General features: G+C 41.6%; 2 pseudogenes; both read left to right on the top strand.

Annotated features, from left to right (window-relative positions):
* The window catches only part of LOC116503602, a 359,386-nt pseudogene extending 355,252 nt beyond the window's left edge, over positions 1-4,134 (top strand).
* LOC116503601 lies at positions 1-27,681 on the top strand (annotated as a pseudogene).

Consider the following 27,681-nt stretch of genomic DNA (forward strand, 5'->3'; position numbering starts at 1 on the left):
AAGATCAAAGTCACGACACCAAACCAGGTAAGAAAAGCTCTTTCTGTGTGATGTGACTTCAACATTTAGCTGATTCTTTTGCTCCTCTTGATTGGAATCTCTCTCTCTATAACAAATCTGCTTCCTCCATTTTTCCCTTACAGAGAGTAGAAAGCCGTCCTTGGAAATTTTAGAATATCCTCCTCTCCGTGGTGGGACTGAAGGATTGGCTCAACCACTACTTCAGGTAAGGAGGAAAAATATCAGAAAAGGTCCATCAATGTTGGATGGATTTCATTTTGTTCTAGAGTTTATTGTAATAAATTGTAATTTCTGAGCAATACGAATCTGACATCTGGTGATTCTAAACTGAGATGCACCTGACCTATCTCTCCCTTCTGAGGGATCCTTTGTGAGATGCTTTCTCCACCTCACCTGCTTCGCCATTAGATTTCATCGACTAGATTGTTGTCAGCATCGGGGCTCTTCCTTCTGTCTCCCAGGGTTATTCTCACATACCATTACAAAAAATATTCTTTTCTGTCTTTTCAAAAGAATCTTTGGGACAACTGTGACCTGGTGACTGAGAATCTCCATAGACATATACTATTATAAGTGATCTCATTCTGAATTTTGCACAAGATGTCCATTTTGTTCTCTGAATCTCTCCTTGAATTGGTGGAAGAAAAATGTCAAATTATGTGTGGGATTATCTGTTAACGGGGGAAATTGTTTCCTTGTTCAGGATATCATTTCTTTTGAGGACGTGGCTGTGTATTTCTCCAAGGAGGAGTGGTCTCAGCTGGACCCTGCCCAAAAAGTTCTCCATGGAGAAGTCATGCTGGAGAATTCCAGGAATCTGTCTTCTCTGGGTAAGAACCCTGTCTGTGCTGAGCAACATAGATAAATTATTGGGGGGAGGGGGCTTAGATGTTAGCTCCTATAAAACATCACTTATTTATATCCTGCCTTTATTTTTTGTAAATAATAATAATGATAGCAGACAAACTCAGTATTCCTTCCTCCTGCTGTTTTCCCAAGAACAGCAATCCTGTGACATGGGTTGAGCTGAGAGAGACTAACCCAAAGTCACCCAGCCAGCCTTCAGGTTTAAGGCTGAACCAGTACTCACAGTCACCCAGTTGCGTTAACTGTTTCACCAAATTGAATTGGTGAAAAAATGGAAAACTGCATAACATTCCTTTTTACATAAAGGAATTGGTTTCTATAATGCTTTCTGCTCATAAAATACAACATTTCATGACATAGAAGATATTAGTGAGAATCTCGGGGACAGACTACACATAGGGATGATGTTATCTCTGGAGAAAGGTTCTGCCTACCAGGGTTCGCTATTTATACCCGAATGTTGTCACTGGTTCCCAAAATAGCCTGAGCTGCTATAACCAAGAATGGGTGGGTCCTGAGTGGGATGTCCCTTCTCTGAGATGTGCCCACTTGTGTACAAACTTTGGCATCAGCCTAATTGAGGGTGGGGAGCTATTGCTATCCAGAAATTTCCCCTTAGCTTTCAAAGACTCTGCTATGCAGACAAGTGGGGATGAGACTTTCAATGAAGTTGGGGAGCTGGTAGATATGTTGTTCACCCATTATGATACCAATTGTCCTTAGGAGTTTGTGGCACCATGGAATAGTCCCAGGTCAAAGATTAGATCAGGGTTGTGTCTTAGATTCATAGTGGTGTGATCCAATCCTGTTATATTGCTATTGCTACACTTGGAAATGGGTTCTTGCAAAAATCTTAGTTTGAAATCTTCTTGTTAGCCAACAAAGCAGCCAAAATATATTAATGATTATTTGGCTGAATTTCAGAAGAAAAGTTTTCATTGTTCCCTTTTCAAGCTATATTTCATTTTCATTTTTCAAGGCTTTAATGGGCAAGAGAATAAGAATTGCAATGAGGAATGCCAAGCCATCCATCTGAAAAAGGAAAAGAGGAAATTTGCAGATCAAATGCAATTAAAGAATGATGAAATAAAGCAATCACAAAGTGGAATTAAAAAAGGTTTTCCTCAGGTCAGTTGGCTTCCTAACCATAGAAACATCGATACGGGAGAAAGACCATATCAATGCATGGATTCTGGAAAGAGCTTTAATAAATCTGATAATCTTATTTCTTATGAAAAGACACATTCAGAAGACAAGCCATATACCTGCAAAGAGTTTGGAAAGACCTTCTGTAATAATGACTCTCTTAGAACTTGCGAAAGGAATCACAAAGGAGAACAACTTTACAAATGCATGGAGTGTGGAAAGAGCTTTATTCATAAGGATAATCTTAATTCTCATAAGAGGATCCACACAGGCAAGAAACCATATCAGTGCATGGAGTGTGAAAAGAGATTTAGTACAAAATATGCTCTGACTCACCATAAAACTATCCATACAGTGGAGAAGGCGTATCAATGTATGGAGTGCAGAAAAACCTTCTGTTATTATTACTCTCTTGTAAGACATCAGAGGAGTCACAAAGGAGAAAGACCTTATAAATGCACAGAGTGTGGAGAGACCTTTACTTGTAGCATTAATCTTAATTCCCACAAGAGGATCCACCCAGGACAGAAGCCATATCAATGTAAGGAGTCTGGAAAGAGCTTTACTCATAGAAGTCATCTTATTCTCAAAAGAGGATCCACACAGGAGAGAAACCATATCAATGCATGGAGTGTGGAAAGACCTTCTGTTATAATCATTCTCTTATAAGACATCAAAGAAGTCACAAAGGAGAAAGACCTTTTAAATGCATGGATTGTGGAAAGACCTTTACTTATAGCAGTAATCTTAATTCCCACAAAAGAATCCACACAGGAGAGAAGCCATATCAATGCATGGTATGTGGAAAGACCTTTACTTGTAGCAGTAGTCTTAATTCCCACAAGAGGATCCACACAGGAGAGAAGCCATATAAATGCATGGAATGTGGAAAGACCTTTACTCATAGCAGTCATCTTAATTCCCACAAGAGGATCCACACAGGAGAGAAGCCATATAAATGCATGGAATGTGGAAAGACCTTTACTTTTAGCAGTAGTCTTAATTCCCACAAGAGGATCCACACAGGAGAGAAGCCATATAAATGCATGGAGTGTGGAAAGACCTTTACTTGTAGCAGTGGTCTTAATTCCCACAAGAGGATCCACACAGGAGAGAAGCCATATAAATGCATGGAATGTGGAAAGACCTTTACTTTAGCAGTAGGCTTAATTCCCACAAGGGGATCCACACAGGAGAGAAGCCATATAAATGCATGGAGTGTGGAAAGACTTTTACTCGTATCAGTCGTCTTAATTGCCACAAGAGGATCCACACAGGAGAGAAGCCATATAAATGCATGGAGTGTGGAAAGACCTTTACTTGTAGCAATAGTCTTAATTCTCACAAGAGGATCCACACATGAGTGAATAATAGCAGTAGACTTATATACCGCTTCATAGGGCTTTCAGCCCTCTCTAAGCGGTTTACAGAGAGTCAGCATATTGCCCCCAACAATCTGGGTCCTCATTTTACCCACCTCGGAAGGATGGAAGGCTGAGTCAACCCTGAGCCGGTGGGATTTGAGGAAATCCCATACAGAGGAAAAGCCATATCAATGCATGGAGTGTGGAAAGACCTTTACTTGTAGCATTAATCTTACCTCCCAGAAAAGGATCCACACAGGAGAAAGATCTTATGAAAGCGTGGAGTGTGGAAAGACTTTTACTTGCAGCAGTAATCTTACTTCCCACAAAAGGATCCACACAGGAGAAAGACCATATCAATGCATAGAGTGTGGAAAGATCCTTACTAGAAGCAGTAGTCTTAATTCCCACAAAAGGATCCACACAGATAAGAGGCCATTTAAATGTGTACACTGTGGAGAAGGCTTTAGGAATTGTGATCTCACTTCCCATAAGAGGATCCATATGGAGGGGAAAGCCATATGAATGCATGGAGTGTGGTAAGAGTCTTGCAAGGAGTAATGCTCTTACTTGCCATAGAAGGATCAACACGAGAGAAACCATATCAATAAAGGAAGTGTGAGAAGAGCTTCAATAGAAATACAGGAAGGCCTCAGTTTATAACTGCAATTGATCCCAAAATTTCTGTTGCTAGGCAAGATAGTTGTTTAGTGAATTTTACCCCATTTTACTACTTTTCTTGACAAATTTGTTAAGTGAATCCTGTAGGTAACTTAGCAAAACTGTTAAGTGATTCTGGTTTCCCCATTGGCTTTGCTGGTCAGAAGGTCGTAGAAAGTGATCACACAACCCTGGGACACTGCAACTGTCATAAATATGGTGAGTTGTCAACCATCAGGTGACCATGGGGATTCTGCAACAGCGATAAGTTTTAAAAATGATGATAAGTCACTTTTTTCAGTGGTGTGTATCTTTGAACAATCACTAAATTAACTGTTGTAAATTGTGGACTACCTATAATTGTCTAAAATCTCATGCAAGGACTATTTGAGTAATAATCCAAACAAATAAATACTAATAGACAGGAAGCAGCAGGAGAAATCTCATCAGATTCCTGCACAATTAGCACAGGAGCCCCCCAGGGCTGTGTGCTCACTCCACTTATCTCTATACATCAATGACTGCATCTCAAAGGAACCATCTGTTAAAATACTGAAGTTTGCAGATGATACAACCGTGGTCTCATTCAAGACAACAATAAATCTGCATGCAGACAGAAGGTTAAACAACTAGCCTTGTGGTACAACCAGAACAATCTTGAACTAAATACACTCAAAACCGTAGAAATGGTGGTGGATTTCAGAAGAAAATCTCCTATACCACCACCTCTTAACAATACTAGATAACACAGTATCAACAGTAGACACCTTTAAGTTTCTAGATTCTATCATATCCCAAGACTTAAAATGAACACCTAATGTCAAAAATGTCATCGACAAAGAATGTTCTTTCTGCGCCAACTCAGAAAGCTCAAACGGCCCAAAGAGCTACTGATTCAGTTCTACAGAGGAATTATTGAGTCTGTCATCTGCACCTCCATAACTGTCTGGTTTGGCCTCTGCAACCAATATATCTTTTTATTCTTGATGAATGTATTTTATTCTATTTATGAACACTGAGAGCATATACACCAAGACAAATTTCTTGTGTGTCCAATCACACTTGGCAAATACAGAATTCTATTCTATTCCAAATTGGAGTCCTTCTTAGATTTGCATCTATAAATTGCCTTTCTGGTGCAAACCAGAACAATGTGGATCCCTAATCCTGCTTGTTGTTTTTCCAAGTTCAAATAGTTCAAACGCCGCCTTTGCATGTAGAAATATTCCTCTTTGTTTTTCATTATATTGTTTCAAATATTCCAAAATATTAAACACAAGTATCATTATTCTTCAACTATCTTTTGGCTTAAAAAAATCCCACAACATTATTAGAAGTTATCTGATATCTCTTGCCTCAATATTTCTGTTCTGATATTGGTCCAAGTGTCTTTGACTGAGTCCTTTTTCTGACTGTTCTATTTTTTCATCCCTGCTTGTCTGAGGAAGGCTTCAGTGAGAAGTCTGATTGCTGCGCCCAGAATGTTGGCTGTTGCTTGCAAAGTCTTGCAATCTGTGAGGGCCAAATTCCCTTCCTTTAGCAGCTAAGATTTGTTTTCATACACAGTGCTTAATGACTCATTTTGTCAAAGGTTCTTTTTAAACCATACCCACTTTGATTGACTTGAATTGAAAACATTTATCAAAAGTACTGGATTCTAAACAATTTAAATTCTGAGTTGCCCAACAAGGATTGTGGAGATGTTTTATTTTGAAAAAATATCCAAGATACAAAAGTGAAACATAACGTGCAATTTTTTTCTTTGTTTTTTGTCTTGCACATCTATAGTGTAGTAAATGAACAAGCAATATTTAAGTTCTTGTATTTGTTTTCTTATAATAGATTTTAGTATATTTGTACCATACAATGTTCTCTCTATTATACTATATATTATTGTCCATATAATATATACCCGTGATGGCGAACCTATGGCATGCATGCCACAGGTGGCACACGGAGGCCTCTGCCGGCATGTGAGCCCCAGCTAAGTTCTATTAAGCATGCGTCAACAGCCAGCTGATTTTCAGGTCTGCAAAACACTATACAAGCCATCGATATATATCCAACAGGAACAGGAAGTGCCTCATAGGAGCAGATAAAGGTAAATCCTAAAGGGGCAGAAAATGCATCACTGAACAATGGAGATGAATGCCAGATTGGTTTGGTTTATTAGATTTATATGCCGCTCTTCTCCCAAGGACTCAGGGCAGCGTACAACATTAAAAAAAAACACATATTACAAAAGTTAAAAAGAATTAAATAAAATATCCCAAACAAACCCAATTCGGATTAACAATAACATTTTTTTAAAAATTTGATTAAAATTAACAATGATCAATAATTTGTTTTGTTTTGTTCAGGCCAGGCTGGCTTGCTGGAAAAGCCAACTTTTTAGGGGTATCAGAAGGACCAGAGGTCGGGGATTATACGAAGCTCCGAGGGCAGCTTATTCCAGAGGGAAGGCGCTCCCACAGAGAAGGCTCAGAGAGGAATAAAGCTGCATACAAGGCCAACATAACTCCTGTAACAGTGTAGGCATGCACAGGGGGATCGCGGTGTATGTGCCCACCCCGCACCCCATCTTTGGTTCCGGGAGACCTCAGGGGGGTGTCATGTGTGCATTCGCAGGAGGGGTACGGGGTGTGTGCATGTGCATTGTATTATGGGTGTGGGCACGCGTGCACTCGCTGTTGCGCATTTGCGCACGAACCTTCAGCACACAAGGACAAAAAGGTTAGCCATCACTGATGTATACTATATAATATGATATATTATTGTCTATCTTGGACAGTATATTGTTAACTATTGCTACTATATTTCTACTAGTATACAACAATATTTTTACTCTTATAAAGCCTGATCTGTCTTTAAATCCTCTCTGGGATTTCCTCTGTTGTTTTTCTTCTTTATTAATGGACAGCAGGTAAAGCGCTGGCACCTCCCCAACACTGGGATTGGCTAACATGATGTTACGCTTTACAACTGTATCACTGAGTGATGGAAATTCTCATCCAAATTCCATTCCTTAACCAAGGACTACCTGTGTAGCTCACTATTTGATCCCTCTTTTAAACCCATCATGGGCACTGAGGTAGTTGAGTGAAAACACAACAAATGGGGATTTTTATGTTTGTGATGGTGTGCACATGTTTTCATCCTTATTTGTACAGTAAAGTCTTTTTCTCACTGGAGCTGCCTGCGTGGAAAACATTTGGTTCAGCCATGTTCACTTTGTAAAACAAATAGGAAAATCTATAAAAGCCAGGACTCAGACGCAGGAGCCAAGATTGGGACTCTTCCATGATGACTCTGGACCACTGAAATGGCTTTGCAGAACTGGCTGAACGATGTATTTTGTCCATAGGCAGAGGGCCAGAGAAGACAGCTTTAGTAGACAGCCTGCATCTGAGGCTGTCTTGGGACCTTGACTAGCAGCTGAACTTTAGAGAGGAGCTGAGAAACATTCCAATTTCTCTATCTGCCTTCTTTACCATGACTAGGAACTTCAGGATACATAGCTATTATTTGCTTTTATTTTGAACCTATAGGAACTGGAAACACAACCCATCTTTTGAAGGGTAGAAAGGCTGGAATATAGCCATCCATACAATCCTGATAGCCATGGTTTATTCTTGTTCCCCTACCTGCAAAATGGCATGCTCCTTTCCAGCCAGGACAGTTGGCCTCTTGACCATCACTCCTACGGTAGAAGTGAACTGTGTATGAGGTCTTTTTCTATGACTTATGACCTCTATCAATTGGCAGTCCATCAACTTCATAATTTGGCCACTTAACTGAGGAAAGGGCATCCACAGATATTCCCGAGGGCTAACAATATTAAATGTTAACCCTTTTTGTGACTTGATCTCCCTTAAGTTGACAGTTCACAGCTACCAGCTAAAGGTCAACTGAGCCAAGTAGGGCATCCAATCTAGTCTCCTTTATAGCCCAAGGTTTTATTTTGTATATCTGATAATGGGGGGGGGAGGGGGGGAGAACAAACTATATTTTATGGCTTAAAGTACTTTGAATTCTCAAGCCAAGGAAAACTGATGTCAAACGTGTCAAGACTGGCGCAAGGGATTAATGTGTATGGTTGTTAACCAAAAAGATGATGTTTCAAGCCTACTCAGGGATACCCGCTTGATTAGTGTAACAATAGATGAAGATGATGGATGTTAATCCATTGAGTTCTTCATCTTGGGACTGTAGTTGACACTTTCCTAATATGTTTTTCTGCCAGAGTTAAATATTTAGTCATCTGCTTCATTAGCTTTAACTCCCAAAACTAAAAAGCAGGAAAAGACCCCAAGCCTAAGAGAGGGGAAATCCGAACGTTACTTCTCAGTTTAGTTCCTGTTGACAATGCAAGGTCAGGTCAATGCCACCCTCAGCTTTTACACAAGTTACAACTTAGGTAAGCTGAATGATGCTGCAACAGTGGGAATCTTGTTCTTTTTAGAGCAAAATATTTCTACAGAGGATATAGACAGCTCAAGGATCTCGCAGAAGCCCTTTACAAGATGTGAGGATTTGGCAATCTCATCAAGACAGAATGCATGTTGATCCTAATAAATGACTGGATTTCTTTTGAACTTTGTCTCAAGGCTCATAAATTAATTAGGTCATCTTTTGGAAACTTCACAGCCAGAATGAGAGGAAGCCCATCAAATGCATGTTCAAAAACACCTTTTTTTGCCTTTCTAAAATATGACAAGGATTAGGTAATAGTTTAAAATAGATTTAAACTAAAGTTCATTAAATAGCACTGGTATGGTTCTTCGTGAGACTATTAAATTTTGTTTTCTACCAATGGAAAAAATATGAAAAAAATTGGAAGGGTTTGTGCTGGGGGGGATACTTCAGATTCTCAGAGGATCAGGCTACTTTGAACCTATTCAAACATTGTTCACTGATGCCAAGATTTAAATCATTGCCACAATTTAATCTTTATAGATACTTTTGGCCTGGATGATTGAGTCCTCATCTACATATTGTTGACTGATGGTTCTAGATCAAACAGATGAATGGGCACCAATTTTGGTTTTGTATTCATGTCAATTTTTTCGTAATAGAAGACTGACAGAATTAGACAGGAGGTATTTAGAAGGAGCCTTGCTATATAAAGAAATGGGCTGAAAAAAGAAGAGCAAGAATTAGAAGTTAAGGCCATTCTTTTAAAATTATTCCTTAACCACTATTTCCCCTCTATTTACATGTTTTCTTTCTATGCTGCAACAGTGGGAATCTTGTTCTTTTTAGAGCAAAATATTTCTACAGAGGATATAGACAGCTCAAGGATCTCGCAGAAGCCCTTTACAAGATGTGAGGATTTGGCAATCTCATCAAGACAGAATGCAGAACAATGTCATGTGTGGAAAAATAAAAGGTTTTGTTGCACTCCATGCATTCATAAGCTTTCTCTCCTGTGTGGATCCTCTTGTGGGTATTAAGGTGTTACGAGTAAAGGTCTTTCCACACTCCATGCATTGATATAGCTTCTCTCCTTTATGACTCCTTTGATGTCTTCTAAGAGGTGCATAATAACAGAAGGTTTTGCTGCACTCCATGCATTGATATGCCTTCTCCTCTGTATGAATGCTTTTATGGTGAATCAGAGCATATTTACTAAAACTCTTGCATAAGAATGCATTATAGAAACCAATTGAAAGCATTATAGAAACCAATTGCTTTATGTAAAAAGGAATGCTATGCAGTTTTCCAATTTTTTTTCCAATAAATTTCCTTCTTCTATAAATTCAGTTTGGTGAAACAGTTAAGGCACCAGGCTAGACACTGGGTGACTGTGAATACTAGTTCAGCCTTAGGCCTGAAGGCTGGCTGGGTGACTTTGGGCTAGTCTCTCTCAGCTCAACTCATGTCACAGGGTTGTTGTAGGGAAAAGAGCAGGAGGAAGGAATATTGGGTTTCTCTGCTGTATTTATTATTTACAAAAAATAAAGGCAGGATATAAATAAATAAGTGATGCTTTATCAGAACTAACAGCTATATTATATTTTTTTATTCTTACAAATTCTGGTCTGTCTTTAAATCCTCTGTGGGATTTCCCCTGTTGTTTTTCTTCTTTATTAATGGACAGAAGGTCAAGCCCTGGCACCTTCCCAACACTGGGATTGGCTAATACGATGTCACGCTTTATGACCGCATCACTTAGTGATGGAAATTCTCATCCAAATTCCATTCCTTAACCAAGGACTACCTGTGTAGCTCACTGTCTTGAGCCCTCTTTTAAACTTATCATGGGTACAAGCATTTTATTCTTGTGTAGGTGTGTTCATGCTTACATCCTCATTCTTACAAGTCGTCTTCTTCTCACTGGGGCAGCTTGCGTGGGAAAACATTTGATTCGGCCATGTTCACTTTGTAAAACAGATAGGAAAATCTATAAAAGCCAGGACTCAGACGCAGGAGCCAAGATAGGGACTCTTCCATGATGACTTAGTAGGAAGCCTGAATGTGAGGCTGTCTTGGGACCTTGTCTAGCAGCTGAACTTTGCAGAGAAGCTAAGAAACATTCCAATTTCTCTATCTGCCTTCATTACCGTGACCGGGAGCTTCAGGATACATAGCTATTATTATGAGCTTTGATTTGAACCTATAGGAACTGGAAACACAATCCATCTTTTGAAGAGACGAAAATGCTGGAATATAGCCATCCATGCAATCCTGACAGCCATGGTTTATTCTTGTCCCTCTACCTGCAAAAAGACATGTTCCTTTCCAACCAGGACCATTGGCCTTTTGACCATCATTCCTACGGTAGAAGTGAACTATGTATGAGGTCTTTTTCTGTTACCTATGATCTATATCAATTAGTAGTCATCAACTTCATAATTTGGTCATCTGAGGAAGGGGCACCCACACATATCCTTCACGGCTAACAATGTGGAATGCTAAAACTGTCAGTTCCATGACGCTCCGGCAGCTCAGGGATGCCATCACGAGGGAGAATGCACCAGGAATGCTATGCACTTCCTGTGAATCTCCTCTGATGTGGGTAGCCATTCTGGATAGCCCTCAACCCTGGTGATGTGAAGCGAAAGGCATGGCGGGCGCCAGACAGCTGGGAGGTGGCCCAGACACCAACCACCACTTTTATAAACGGAATGAGGACAGCTGGGAGGTGCTCCGGTGGGTGTTAGCGAATGCAGCACTAGGAACTATGGAGGATTGACTCCTTACCACTCAAGGCATCATCACGGGGGAGGTGCTGCATCGTCGGATGGTTGAGGGGGATGAGCTTCTGGATTTGGTGTGACATGGCTGGGGAAATTGGAGCCACGGGAGTGTAATTTGAATAAATCCTTATTGGAGTCATGGGGTGTAATTTGAATAAAGCTTTATAAAGGTGGTTGGGAGCACAGAGCAGTAGCGCTAACAATTTTCCTTTGTTTGCATTTGCAACTTGGTGATCAGTTCGTGCCGGCATGGATTAAACAGAGTTCTGATCTGCATTACTGTTCAGAGTCTTTGCTGTCTGTCCGGAACCTGACAGTTTCTTAAGGCAGTAACAAACCAGTAAGGCAAAGGGCCCGTCCTGTGAAGGACTATATCCAAGACTTTCATCGCTTGGCGGGAAAAGTGTGTGGTTGGCAAGAACATTGGGTTCTGCACTATTTTAAGGGAGGCCTTGACCGGCCGCTATGGCAGGCCTGTATGTGCCAAGGATTGCCTTACCGATTACAGCCATGCTTCCAGTCGGCCACAGAACTGGATGTTGAGTTTCGAGAGGATTGATGAGGAGAGAGTGAGGTGATGAGGTGAGTTCGGGGCCAAAAGCCTCCTCCCAGGTGACAGGTTCCACCTGGGGAGCCCAGGCTACAGCCGTGAAAGCCACATCTGTGGTGGTACCTAGGACGGTGTCGACCGTGCCACCAAGGCACGTTTTTCCGGTGTGGGAAGCCGGGTCACCAGGCAGTGGAGTGTTCCAAGGTTGGTACAAGGGTGTCAGCCAGAACCCGAGCACAAAGAGAGGGATCATGAGAAAAACCATGAAGTCTCTGTCAGAGACACTACGGGGAACTATACAAATGCCACCGGCGACCCCATGCGGTGGGTTGGATGATCTGACAGTGTGATGTATGTGGCTACAATGGAGTTGGGTCATTTGTAGTTCAACATACTTTATATGCTGCCCATCTCACTCCACAAAGTGACTGTGGGTACTTCTGATGACATCGGGCACGTTCAGTTTTGCCAACTTCTCCAGATTGTTGCAAAGTTCTAGAGGACTGAAATTTCCATAATGAGGAATACACATTAGCTTATAAATCCGAAGAGCATTGAAGTTCCATAAAACTACATAGAGTTTAGTCTGTCTCTTTCTCTTTCTGCCAAGTTAGATTCATGAGAATGAAAGTGACTTCTGTGTGCTGACATTGCAAACATCAAGCAAGAAGGGAGACCTTTGGTTGATTGATTTACAAAAAAACCCTAATAAAATAATATGAAATTAAGAAAAACTACTTCAGAAAATAACTTCAGTTTCTGACAGACAGAGGTCAGGAGAAGCGGCTCTTGGATGTTGAGATCATCATATCAACAAATCAAGGAAATTTATTTGGTAAAAGGCCTATTATTATTATTATTATGTGGGAAACTCATGATAGATAGATAGATAGATAGATAGATAGATAGATAGATAGATAGATAGATAGATAGATAGATAGATAGATAGGGATTAGATTAGATATAGATTAGATATAGATATCAATGTATCCTGTGTGGAAAAAGCTTCATGATGAAGAATTCCTCTCTCACAAAATAAGCCAGAATTTTGATTCTCCACAAAGATTTCCTCAACGTTGGAAAGACCAGAGATGATTCTTAGACATTAAAAAGAGGAAAATTTGGAAACTGCTGGAGACGACACAGCCTTTCTAGGCAGGCAATGTTAGAGGGGCATTTTTCTTCTTGTCCAAGGCCCATCATCCGAGTCACACATGGAACATGATGCCCTCCGTCTCCTCTGGCACCGCTCGGAGGATCCTCCAGTGGGCATCCTCGATAGCCGTTGGAAGAGCCTGGCAAAGATCCCTCCCCCTCCTGCTTCCCAAGAAAACTGAGCATGCGCCTCTTTCTTTCCCGTCACAAGGGTTCTCCGGGCCATTCCCCCCCCCCCGCCCCCGAAAAGGGCTGGGAGCGCATCTGAGTTTTCTATCGTGTCCGATCCGGTTCCTCTTCCCTCTGAGCCTTAAGGTGAGTTTTTTCTCAGAAGTCCAGCAGTTTGCAGGGAAATCTTACACGGATGGAGGTCGGCTTTGCAAAACTAATTTCTACTTTCAGATCAGTCTTGACTCAATTTCCTGCATATTTGGTGGCTCCCGTTTTCAGAAAGGGGTTCCTTCTCCTCCTTTTTTCTAGGCTGAGAGAATCGACCTGCCGAAGTCGCTCCTGCTGCCTTTGCATGCAAGGCTGCAACTCCGTGTGCAAGGAATTGCATATAAGTTGTGCAAGGACTGGGACTCGGTTTCCTGGTTTCCAGGAAGACTTTGGGCCAGGAGATTGATGGGGTTCTCGTCTCAATTGTTGTTTGCGAACTGTGCGAAGTAAGAATTATCCCTATAAAAGATAGAGCAGTGGTAATACCATGTTTAGCCTCCAGACGCTTTATTGGAATATTAAGTAAGACATTATGTAAGAATGTTCTCAGTACTTACAATGACAAGTTTGTTTCGGACAACTGGTTAATAATAGCTGGCAGGTTAGGCTTCCTGTAGTCTTCCTTTAAGTAACAATGCTGACTATAGGGGCAGCTGCCCAACAGGATAGAGAATACGTCAAAAGGGATGGAGATTACTTGAAATGAGTAAAACAGATAGGATGGAAGTTACGGGAAGAGGACCCTTACAACACAACCAGAATTTAGCCATTAGGATGGCAATAACAAGGCCGAGCTTCTGAAAATGTGTATAACTATCACGTATTTCAATGGAAGATGTCCTCCTTGGCTCTGCCATATGAGCATGGAGGTCCCTTTTGCAAAAGAAAGATAATAAATGGCTCTATGTTATTGTTCAGCTGCCTCTTGGTAATTCTATACCAAAAGGGTTAATCCCTCGGGGTTATTCTGACATGAAGAAAGAGATTTATGATTCCGATTCTATAGAAGGGACATAATAATAATAGAATAAGTACACTACATTGCCAAAAGTATTCGCTCACCTGCCTTTACTCGCATATAAACTTATATTGGCTCCCAATAGATGTTCAGGTGCAATTCAAGTTTCCTGGTTACTGCCTTTAAAGCTTTAGATACCATAGAATCGAGCTACTTGCAGGGCTACCTGCTCCCCTCAACCTCTGCCTGCCCCATGCATTCCCATATGGCAGTGTTTTTCAACCTTTTTTGTGCAAAGGGACACTTTTTTCATGACAAAAATCACGAGGCACACCACCATTAGAATATGTTAAAAAAATTTAACTCTGTGCCTATATTGACTATATATAAAGTGTTTTTCCCACGGCACACCTTACACTATGTCACAGCACACTAGTGTGCCACGGCACAGTGGTTGAAAAACACTGCCATATGGACATGCCCCATGCTCCAGATCTCTGCTGACTGAAGTCTAATGGATGTTGTTATAAATTCTCTACCCAATAACTCATATTAATACAGAACAGATAAATGACAATCAGTCTGATAAAATCCAGACTAACTATAATTAGCACAAAGAATAATGAAAAAAGTCCATTAATTTGGAGAAGTCACGTTATAACTGATATGCATCTGTAGGATAATAAAAATGAATGAAGCATGGAGTAGACTAAGGAAATATCTAGCCGCATTATGGGCACTAATGCAGTGTCAGTGACTCAACACTGTGAGCTCACTGTTGTGAGCCCACCAGAGTCCCAATGGGAGTGGGCGGCATACAAATTTTATTAAACTTGGAACTTGAACTTGGAACAATGAATCTAAAGGGGGAAAAATACAGCAATTCAATCGGGAAGACACAATCACAGGTTAAATACTGTAGGTTCCTATGCGAGTAAAGGCAGGTGAGTGAATACTTTTGGCAATATAGTGTATAATTAATGGGGCATAATAATAGAATCAGGAGAATTAGTTTAACTTCTCTTTCGCTTATACAAGAATTGATTTGCTTATGCCACTAATAAAATTAAGCACCACTTCTGCTTGTTTCTCTGTACCACCCTGTGTCTGGTGCATGTCTCAAACAAGAAGCAGGGTGTGTCCCTGGCCAGGCAAATGCCTGTGTGGCTAAGCCCCCAACCCCCTGTAGTCAGTCTTCCCAATAAGATACCCCCTCCTTACAGATATTGCTGGATTTCTTTTTCTTTCTTTTTTGGGGGGCAGGAGGAGGAAGAAGTTGCTCAGTATTCAGATTTGTCACCTCATCATATTGAACATGGTATGTTTTGCATTTCAGATATATAAGTGGGAAATCTTTCCTGGTTCCCCTGAGTCCAGAGTATTTTGTGGGGAAAGAGAACTGAATGGCCTTGAGGTGATTTGGCCAGGCCTCTTCTGATTAGAATACTTGGGGAGATCCATCTGGATTAGAGATGGATGCAGGAGTTGGAGAAGGCCATCTAGCTACTCAGCCATGGAGCTATAGGAAGAACGGGGCAAGTTCTGGGCAGAAGAGCCAAGAAGAGGAAGCCAACACTTCAGAGGTCCAATCCTGTGACTTCAGAAAAGTGGAGTTCCAGGAGGGGAAGAGTCCCCGAGATGTTTGCAGTCAGCTTCACCGCCTTTGTTGTGAATGGCTGCAGCCGGAAAGACACACCAAGGTTCAGATGCTGGATCTGGTGCTCCTGGAGCAATTCCTGGCTGTCCTTCCCCCAGAGATGGAGAAATGGGTGCGGGAGTGTGGAGCGGGGACCAGTTCCCAGGCCGTGGCCCTGGCTGAAGGCTTCTTGCTGACCCAGGAGGAGGAAAAGATGCAAGAAGAATTGCAGGTGCGAGAATATTAACAGTTCTAAAGAGCAGCTCTCTGAATTTGTGAATCCTTTTTTGCAGAGTTTTCTGGGCTTGTTAACATTTTCTTCCAGAAAATGTTTTTGGGACAATTTTTCCATTCTGTTTCGAGTTTCAGCAATGGACAGTGGGGTCTTCTGGTTTAAAGGTGCAGTATGATAATTCACTAATACTCTTTCTTTGTTTCTCGTATCACATCATCTCCAGAAATCCTTGGAAGCTATGACTGAGTGTCCCAAGGGGAGAAAAGATTCATTCAGGTCTTCTCAAGAGCTGCTCTTCAGAGAGACCTTACACGAAGATCAAAGCCACAATACTAAGCCAGGTAAGAAAATCTTTTTCTGTGTGATGTGACTCCAACATTTAGCTGATTCTTTTGCTCCTCTTGATTGGAACCTGTCTCGTTATAACAAATCTGCTTCGTCCATTTTTCCCTTACAGAGAGTAGAAAGCTGTCCTTGATCATTTTAGAATCTCCTCCTCTTTGTGGTGAGGCTGAAGGATTGGCTCAACCACTACTTCAGGTAAGGAGGAAGAAGATCAGAAAAGGTCCATGAATCTTGGCTGGATTTCATTTTTGTTCTAGAGTTTATTGTAATAAATTGTTGCTTCTAAGCAATACGAATCTGACATCGGGTCATTCTAAACTGAGATGCACCTGACCTATCTCTCCCTTCTGAGGGGATCCTTTGTGAGATGCTTTCTCCACCTCTCCTGCTTCACCATCAGATTTCATCAACTAGATTGTTGTCAGCATCGAGGCTCTTCCTTCTGTCTCCCAGGGTTATTTTCACATACCATTACAAAAAAAAATTACTCTTTTCTGCCTTTTCAAAAGAATCTTTGGGACAACTGTGGCCTGATGACTGAGAATCTCTGTAGACATATACTTTTATAAGTGATCTCATTCTGAATTTTGCACAAGATGCCCATTTTGTTCTCTGAATCTCTCCTTGAATTGGTGGAAGAAAACTGCCAAATTATGTTTGGGATTACCTGTTAATAATAGGGGAAATTATTTCCTTGTTCAGGGTGTTGTGTCTTTTGAGGACGTGGCTGTGTATTTCTCCAAGGAGGAGTGGTCTCAGTTGGATCCTGCCCAAAAAGCTCCCCATGGGGAAGTCATGCTGGAGAATTCCAGGAATCTGTCTTCTCTGGGTAAGAGCCCTGTCTGTGCTGAGCAACATCGAGAAATTATGGGGTGGGGGGCTTAGATGTTCTGATAAAAACATCACTTATTTATTTATATCCTGCCTTTATTTTTTGTAAATCATAAATATAGCAGAGAAACCCAATATTCCTTCCTCCAGCTGTTTTTTCCCTACCACAATCACCTTGTGAAATGGATGTGCTGAGAGAGACTGGCCCAAAATCACCCAGCCAGCCTAATGCTACATGAGTACTCACAGTCACCCAGTAACTAGCCTGGTGCGTTAACTGTTTCACCAAACTGAATTTATAGAGGGAGGAAATTTATTGAAATAAAAATTGGAAAACTGCATAGCATTCCTTTTTACATAAAGGAATTGGTTTTTTAATACTTTCTCTCATAAAATACAACATTTCATGCCACAGAAGATTTAAGTGAGAATCTGTGGACAGACTACACATAGGGATGATGTTGTTGTCCCAGTATGGTACTGTGTCCAGTTGTCCTCACGGGTTTGTGGCACCATGGAATAGTTCCATGTCACAGATTAGATCAGGATTGTGTCTTAGATTCATTGTGATGTCACTCAATCCTGTTATATAAGGATCAATAGGGATATACTTGGAAATGGATTCTTCCTAAAACTTAGTTCATGTTTGACAACGAAGCAACCAAAATATATTAATGATTCTGTGGCTGAATTTCAGAAGAAGAGGTTTGATTGTTCCCTTTTCTAGCTACATTTCATTTTCAATTTTCTTTTTGAAGGCTTTAATGGGCAAGAGAAGAAGAATTGCAATGAGGAATGTCAAGCCTTCTATCTGAAAAAGGAAAAGAGGAAATTTGCAGATCAGATGCAATCAAAGAGTTATGAAACAAAGCAATCACAAAGTGGAATTAAAAAAGGCTTTCCTCGGGTCAGTTGGCTTCCTAACCGTAGAAACATCGATATGGGAGAAAAACCATATCAATGCATGGAGTCTGGAAAGAGCTTTAATAAATCCGATCATCTTATTTCTCAAGAAAAGACACATTCAGACAGGAAATCGTATACCTGCAGGGTGTGTGGAAAGACCTTCTGTAATAATGACTCTCTTAGAACTCACGAAAGGAATCACAAAGGAGAACAACTTTACAAATGCATGGAGTGTGGGAAGAACTTTATTAATAAGGGTAATCTTAATTCTCATAAGAGGATCCACACAGGTGAGAAACCATATCAGTGCATGGAGTATGGGAAGAGCTTTAGTACAAAATATGCTCTGATTCACCACAAAACTATCCATACGGAAAAGAAGGCATATCAATGTATGGAGTGCAGAAAAACCTTCTGTTATTATTACTCTCTTATAAGACATCAAAGAAATCACAAAGGAGAAAAACCTTATAAATGCACAGAGTGTGGAGAGACCTTTACTTGTAGCATTAATCTTAATTCCCACAAGAGGATCCACACAGGAGAGAAACCATATCAATGCATGGACTGTGGAAAGACCTTTTCTTGTACCAGTGATCTTAATTCCCATAAGAGGAATCACATGGAAGAGAAGCCATTTCAATGTGTGGAATGTGGAAAGGGCTTTAAGTGGAATTCTGCTCTTACCTCCCACAAAATGATCCACACAGGAGAGAAGCCATATCAATGAGCCAAGGTGGCGCAGTGGTTAAATGCAGCACTGCAGGCTACTGCTAGATCAGCAGTTCAGCGGTTCAAATCTCACCGGCTCAGGGTTGACTCAGCCTTCCATCCTTCCGAGGTGGGTAAAATGAGGACCCAGATTGTTGGGGGCAATATGCTGACTCTCTGTAAACCGCTTAGAGAGGGCTGAAAGCCCTATGAAGCGGTATATAAGTCTACTGCTATTGCTATTGCTAATGCATGGAGTGTGGAAAGACCTTTACTTGTAGCAGTAGTCTTAATTCCCACAAGAGGATCCACACAGGAGAGAAGCCATATCGATGCATGGAGTGTGGAAAGACCTTTACTTGTAGCAGTAGTCTTTATTCCCACAAGAGGATCCACACTGGAGAGAAGCCTTTTAAATGCATGGAGTGTGGAAAGACCTTTATTTGTAGCAGTAGTCTTAATTCCCACAACTTGATCCACACAGGAGACAAGCCTTTTAAATGCATGGAGTGTGGAAAGACCTTTCCTCGTATCAGTCGCTTTAATTCCCACAAGAGGATCCACACAGGAGAGAAGCCATATAAATGCATGGAGTGTGGAAAGACCTTTACTCGTAGGGATACCCTTAATTCCCACAAGAGGATCCACACAGGAGAGAAACTGTATGAATGCATGGAGTGTGGAAAGACCTTTGCTTATAACAGTCACCTTGATTCCCACAAGAGGATCCACACAGGAGAAAAGCCATATCAATGCATAGAATGTGGAAAGAGATTGAGTAGTAAATATGGTCTGATTTACCATAAAAGCACCCATGCAGAGAAGAAGCCATATCACTGCATGGAGTGTGGAAAGAGCTTTACTCGTAGGGATACCCTTAATTCCCACAAGAGGATCCACACTGGAGAGAAGCCTTTTAAATGCATGGAGTGTGGAAAGAGCTTTACTAGAAGGAGTCATCTTAATTACCACAAGAAAATCCACACAGGAGAGAAGCCATATCTATGCATGGACTGTGGAAAGACCTTTTCTTGTACCAGTGTTCTTAATTCCCATAAGAGGAATCACATGGAAGAGAAGCCATTTCAATGTGTGGAATGTGGAAAGGGCTTTAAGTGGAATTCTGCTCTTACCTCCCATAAAATGATCCACACAGGAGAGAAGCCATATCAATGAGCCAAGGTGGCGCAGTGGTTAAATGCAGCACTGCAGGCTACTGCTAGATCAGCAGTTCAGCGGTTCAAATCTCACCGGCTCAGGGTTGACTCAGCCTTCCATCCTTCCGAGGTGGGTAAAATGAGGACCCAGATTGTTGGGGGCAATATGCTGACTCTCTGTAAACCGCTTAGAGAGGGCTGAAAGCCCTATGAAGCGGTATATAAGTCTACTGCTATTGCTATTGCTAATGCATGGAGTGTGGAAAGACCTTTACTTGTAGCAGTAGTCTTAATTCCCACAAGAGGATCCACACAGGAGAGAAACCATATCGATGCATGGAGTGTGGAAAGACCTTTACTTGTAGCAGTAGTCTTTATTCCCACAAGAGGATCCACACTGGAGAGAAGCCTTTTAAATGCATGGAGTGTGGAAAGACTTTTATTTGTAGCAGTAGTCTTAATTCCCACAACTTGATCCACACAGGAGACAAGCCTTTTAAATGCATGGAGTGTGGAAAGACCTTTCCTCGTATCAGTCGCTTTAATTCCCACAAGAGGATCCACACAGGAGAGAAGCCATATAAATGCATGGAGTGTGGAAAGACCTTTACTTGTAGCAATAGTCTTAATTCCCACAAGAGGATCCACACAGGAGAGAAACTGTATGAATGCATGGAGTGTGGAAAGACCTTTGCTTATAACAGTCACCTTGATTCCCACAAGAGGATCCACACAGGAGAAAAGCCATATCAATGCATAGAATGTGGAAAGAGATTGAGTAGTAAATATGGTCTGATTTACCATAAAAGCACCCATGCAGAGAAGAAGCCATATCAATGCATGGAGTGTGGAAAGACCTTTACTTATAACAATAATCTTACTTCCCACAAAAGGATACATACAGGAGAGAAGCCATATAAATGTGTGGCATGTGGGAAGCGCTTTAAGTGGAATTCTGCTCTTACCTCCCACAAAAGGATTCACACAGAAGAGAAACCATATCAATGCATGGAATGTGGAAAGAGTGTCTCTCTTTTTGAATCTCTTCTAAAACATTAAAGGAATCACAAAGGAAAAAAAACCACATAAATGCCTGGAGTGTGGAAAGAGCTTCAGTTGTAACAGTAATCTTAATTCCCACCAAAGGATCCACACAGGAGAGAAGCCATATAAATGTGTGGAATGTGGAAATGCCTTTAAGTGGAAAGCTGGTCTTATCTACCACAAAAGGATCCACACAGGAGAGAAATCATATCAATGTAAGGAGTGTGGAAAGAGCTTTAATAATAGCCATCATCTCTATTCTCACAAGAAGATCCACCCAGGTGAGAAGCCATAGCAATGGATGGAATGTGAAAATACTTTTCATTGTAGTAGTAATCTGAATTCCCATAAAAGGATCCATGCAGGAGCAAAGCCATGTATATCTTTGTGCAATGTGGAAAGGGCTTTAAAAAGAGTTTTGATCTCACTTCCCATGAAAAAATCCATGGGGGGGGGGAACCATGGAGTGTGGCAAGACCTTTGCTAGGAGTAACTTTCTTTACTAACCATTGAAGCATCCACACGCAGGAGAAAAGATATTAATAAAGGGCGAGTTCAATAGAAACACAGGTTTATGACTGCAGTTGAGCCCAAAATTCCAATTGCTAAGCAAAACACTTGTGTTAGTTGTGCTCCATTTTACAACTCTTTTGGCTACATTTGTTAAGTTAATCATTGCAGTTTTTAAGTTAGTAACACTATTGTTAAGTGAATCTGGCTTTTCCATTTATTTTGCTTCTGATTCTGGTCTTCTGGTTCATGTGACCATGTTTGAACAGTCATAAGTGTGAAAAATGGTCGTAAGACCCTTTTTTCAGTACTGTCCTAACTTAGTAGTAGACAAACTGTTCTAAGTTGTGGACTATCTTTCTGGGAATTCAACATAATTCAACCAAAAGCAAGAGACCATTCTCACATATATATCAACGTATCGTATGTAAATAATTTTAGAATGATGAATTTGTCTCACGAAAGAAACAAGAATTAGAAGTGAAATCTCTGTTAAAAGACACTTTTTGAAGCATTAGAGCCAAAGTGGTGCAGGTCGTTAGAATGCAGTATTGCAAGCTAATTCTGCTGATTGCCAGACGTTCAATTCTGACCAGAATTGAACCTTCCATTCTTCTGAGACCTATAAAATGAGGACCCAGATTATTGGAGGAAATATGCCGATTCTGTAAACAGTTTATGGAGTAGGCTCAAAAGAACCAGGCTTTGTGCTAGAGAGAGGAGTTAATTCTATTCTTTTTAAATCGCTTCTTAGCTCTACTTCTCTGGTTTTTCTTTCACTAATGTAGATAAATCTCCTTGTTGTTCTTGCAGTGTCATCTTCAAATCCACACTAATCTCTTCAAACCTTGCAAGTGTTCAGCTCTTTTGGCTAGAAGAAGATTGACACTTAGTTTTGGATGACTGACATTGTCTTTCAAGTTCCTATTGATATTTCCTGAACTGTCTTCCCTACTGAAAAACTGAAATGAAACCTTTTTTTTTTTGCCTCATGGAATTTGAACTTTATGTGTACTTCTCAAGATTTCCCTTCCTGCATTTTGTAATTCCACCTTTCCTCCACCTATGAGACATTATTCTCCCATTCATCTCTCCATCATGGCACCTTGTTTTGAGATAAAACTTATAAAACTTCCATGAGTTTGAATTTTCTCTCCATTTTGTAACTTGTTTCCTTTTGATGCCCATTTTTCAAGCAAGATTGTTTCTTTAGGATTCTTCCCATTTTTGCTGCCACCACTTGCTATTTTGAACTTCTGTTAGCTGCCCAGAGTCATTAATTTATTTTTTAAAGTATTTTTATTATATAGTTTTCTTTGTTTTACATCACAGTTTCAACTTTGCAACAGTGATATACCGGTACATATCAACTTTTTTTACATTATATATATACTATTATATCTCCTAATACCGTGTTTCCCCGAAAATTAGACAGGATCTTATTTTCTTTTGACCCACAAAATATGGCTTGGGCTGTATTATCAGGGGAGGGCTTATTGTTTTGGGGTTGCCGGGCAGTTGCCCCTTTGCGAGCGGGCTCCCGAAGAGCTGGGCACAGCCTCAGGGATGAAGCAACCATGAGGTGACCATGCTCACGAGCAGCTGCCCGGCAAACCCCCTCTCCAGCCTGGCAGAGCGCCATTCACTGACCTAGGGGGTATTCCTAAGGCACCAAGCCACGTGCCTCTCTGCCCGGTCCTCAGCTCCCACGGCTTGGCACATTTGGGATACCCCCTAGGGCAGTGCATGGAGCTCTGCCCATCTGGGTCGGGTGCCATAGGGCCCACAACCATAGAGCGCACTCCTACAGTGGCCGCTGCTGGAAGAATCAGAAGCCGAGTTCTGGAGTTTGGAAGCCGGAGAAGTTATGCTCAGAGCGCAGTGGCAGCGGCGCCCTGGCCCTGCAGGGGGAGCTGGGCCAGGGCATGGTGAGGCTGGGAGGCATGTGAACTGGGGGTGGAACAAGCGCTCGCACAACCACCCTCTCCAGCCGGGCAGAGCTCCATGCACTGACCTGGGGGGTATCCTGACTGTGCCAAGCCGCGGGAGCTGGGGGGCAAGCAGAGTGCCACGTGTCTTGGCGTCTTAGGGATACCCCCTAGGTCAGTGAATGGCGCTCTGCCCGGCTGAAAAGGGGGTTGTCCAGGGGGCTTATTTTCATGGAGGTCCTTATATTTTTGCCCACGCAAAAAATGTGGCAAGACCCTAGTTTCAGGACAGGTTGTATTTTCGGGGAAACATGGTATACAGTATCATGTTCGTAGCTATTGTTTCCATATTTCTAACACAATTCTCTACATAATTATCATTCTAAGTATTTTATTTTACATTTTATAACATCCTACCATAATATTATTTACAATAAATATTGACCTCTAACAGTAAAGGTTCTAGCGGTTCTTGTATGATTTTGTACAATTCTGTGGGAAGTCCATCTAGACCAGGAGTTTTATTATTTTTTTGTTTCTTAACTGCCTGAATTATTTCCATTGTTGTTATTCTTTCATTTAGCATCCTTCTCATTGAATCAGTTCATTGATACAGTTACAATCAGAGAACCAAAACAATCAGAGAACCAAAACAATCAGAGAACCAAAACAATCAGAGAACCAAAACAACCAGAACCATTGAATCAGTTCATTGATACAGTTACAATCAGAGAACCAAAACAATCAGAGAACCAAAACAAGTGCGAAGTTGCACAGCTTCTTTTGGGATCTTCAATGGAATAAGAGAGGCCACCACTCATGCCGGAAAGACCAAAAGGAGAGTTGGAAGCACCAAGAGGAAGCCCACAATAGTAAAAAATAGGAAACAATCCTGAGGGGAAAAAAACACCCAAAAGAAATCAAGTTGCAAAATGGAGAGAAAGCTGAAACTCATAGACCTTTTAGAAATTTTACCTCAAAACAGGTGACATGATGGAGAATGGAAGATTGAAATCTCATGTGTGACTGGAGAAAAGATGGAATTACAAAACTAGGAAAGGCAAATGTTGAAAAGTAAATATAAGGCTCAAATACCATGAGGCAAAAAAAAATTAGTTTTATTTAAGTGTTCAATTGGGATTTCACTGCAGGAAATATGAGTAGGAATCTTAAGACCTTTGGAGGAAAAGAAGGTGCAGCCAAGGAGAGTTGGAAGCGGCAAGAGGAAGCCCACAATAGTAAAAATAGGAAACAATCCTGAGGAAAAAAAGACACCCAAAAGAAATCAAGTTGCAAAATGGAGAGAAAGCTGAAACTCATAGACCTTTTAGAAATTTTACCTCAAAACATGTAGATGTCGTTCCATTGAGGACTACAAATTGAGTGCCATTGGTGAGGCAGTTACAAGTCCATCTGGTTGTAATATTGCCTAGCACAACATTACTGTATCTTCAAAAGATGGTTGTCGTCAACCTGGTCAAATGCCTTATGAAAGTCCAAATATACTATGTCCATAGCGTTTCACTGGTCTTAATTTAGTTAGTTTGTCAAAGAGTTGGCTAGTTCAATCGTGCGGCCCTCCTGAGCTCTGTTGTTGCTGGCAGAGGCACCGCGGGTCGGTCCTTTGCTGTTTCCAGGCAGCCCCGCGAGCTAGATCTAAGCATCCCACAGGGCACATCTGGCTTGTGGGCCTTGAATTTCACACCTCTGTCTTAAGTCATAAAATATAGTTTGTTCTTTCCCGCTCATTATCAGATGCAAGCAACAGCCAAAATCCTGGATGCAGCCATCAGTCTTCTCACTGACGCTTCCCTCAGACAAGCAGGGATGGCAAAAGTAGAACAGCCAGAATAAGGGCTCAGTCAAGATACTTGGGCTAATATCAGAACAGAAACATTGAGGCAAGAGGTATCAGATAACTTCTAATAATGTTGTGGAATGTTTTTAAACCTAAAAGATAGTTGAAGAATAATGTGATACTTTTGTTTGATGTTTTGGAACATTTGAAACAATATAATGAAATACAGGAATATTTCTACATGCCAAGAAGGCTTCTGAACTATTTAATCTTGGAAAAACAACAAGCAGGATTAGGGATCCACCTTGTTCTGGTTTGCACTAGAAAGGCAATTTATGGATGCACAACTAATTTATTTGGAGTACAGAGGTGGGTTCCTACCAGTCCGCACCTATTCGGTAGAACCGGTTTGTCAAATCTACCGAACTGGTTAGAAGAGGTTCCACCAGTGGACCCGGAAAGCAGGCCACACCTACAGAAGAGGTTCCAAAATGTTTTGAAACCCACCACTGGTCCTTGGATATGATTATTCTACACTATCATGCTCATATTTAAAATACTCAGTGCCTCTGTGAAAGGTAAGGATGACTACTGCGTTTGTGGTGCAATCAGAACATTGCGTGTGTTGAAGTTGTTTTAATGCAAACCAAAGATGCCTTTTAAAAAACAAGTTTACATCATATTCTTAGGCATGCCAGTGCTGTGTGTGAGGTATTTTAAGGCGGTTCTGACAAGTGTCCTTGGCATCTTCATATCCAGTCACATGGGTGGCAAGCCACTCCCATCCGGTCACATTGGTGACAAAGCCACTCCCACAAAGGAGGCCACACCCACAGAGTAGGTTCGAACAATTTTTGAAACCCACCACTGTTGGAGTATTACTCAAGTGGTCCTTGGATGAGATTTTAGACAATTATAGATAGTCTACAATTTACAACAGTTCATTTAGAATTGTTTGCCTTTCTAGACAAGCAATGTTAGAGGGGCACTTTCTGCTAGTCCAATGCCCATCATCTAAATCCGGCAAGGAACATGGTGATGGCCGCCGTGTCCTCTGGCACCGCTCTCAGGATCCTCCAGGGGACGCCCTCGGTAGTCGTTGGAAGAGCCGAGCAGCACACCCTCCCCCTCCCGCTTTGGAAGAAAACTGAGCATGCGCCTTTTTCTTTCCCCGTTACAACCGTTCTCCGGGCCATCCCCCCACCCCGCCGAAAAGGCTGGGAGCGTAGCCGGCTTTTATACCGTGCCCGAACCGCTTCCCCTTCTCTCTGAGCCTTAAGCTGAGTTTCCCTCCAGAAATCCAAGAGTTTGCAGGAAAATCTTACACGGATGGAGATCCAGACGCTGTTATTGGAGGCGCGCGTGGCGACCTGCAAACGTTCATCAGGTTCGAAGCTATGGGAAAGGGAGACCCCGTGGTCCCATGTTCCCCTGCCGCCCCTGTGCATGCACGGGCCAGGCAGGGGAGAAAGCAAAGCTCCGGACCATCGCGCTGCTCCGGGGGGTGGGGGGAATCAGGATCGCAGAAACGAGGGATGTATTTACCCTCCATTTCATTGTGGAAAATGAGAGAGAGAGGTCGGCTTTGCAAAACAAATTTCTACTTTCAAATCAGTCTTGACTCCTGGACAATTTCCTGCATATTTGGTGGCCCCGTTTTCAGAAGGGGTTCCCTCTCCTCTTTCCTGGGCTGAGAGAAGCGACCTGCCGAAGTCGCTCCTGCAGCCTTTGCATGCAAGGCTGTAACTCCGTGTGCAAGGAATTGCATATAAGGTGTGCAAGGACTGGAACTCGATTTCCTGGTTTCCAGCCTCTCAACACCAACTGGTTCTTCCAGCACCTCACAGGATCCTCCGCATCATGTGAATGCATGGCTGGTTTCTTCATTGAGGTTTTAGTTCTGTATGCCCTAGGACGGTTTTTTAATTCTGTCTTCTGCAGTTTCCCCAGGAGTTTGGTCAGGAGGTTGATGGGGTTCTCATCTCAATTGCTGTTTGAGATTTATGATTCCGATTGTGTTGAAGGGACATAATAATAATGACAGAATAGGTAGAATTAGTGGGACATAATAATAGAATCAGTAGAATTAGTTTAACTGCTCTTTCTCTTATCTAAGAATTGCTTTGTTTCTCCTAGTAATAGAATTAAGCACCACTTCTGTTTGTTTTCTGTACCACGCTGTGCCTGGTGCATGTCTCAAACAAGAAGGGGGTGTGTCTCTGGCAGGGGAAATACCTGTGTGGCTAAACCCCCAGATCCCCCTTAATCAATGTTCCCAATAAGATAATCCCTCCTTACAGATATTGCTGGATTTCTTGAGGGGGGGGGGGAAGAGGTTGCTCAGTATTCAGATTTGTCACTAGACCATATTGAACACGCTGTGTTTTCCATTTCAGATATATAAGTTGGACATCTTTCCTGGTTCCTCTGGAGTCCAGACT

The sequence above is a fragment of the Thamnophis elegans genome, chromosome 2 (genome assembly GCF_009769535.1).
Source record: "Thamnophis elegans isolate rThaEle1 chromosome 2, rThaEle1.pri, whole genome shotgun sequence".
Lineage (NCBI taxonomy): Eukaryota > Metazoa > Chordata > Lepidosauria > Squamata > Colubridae > Thamnophis > Thamnophis elegans.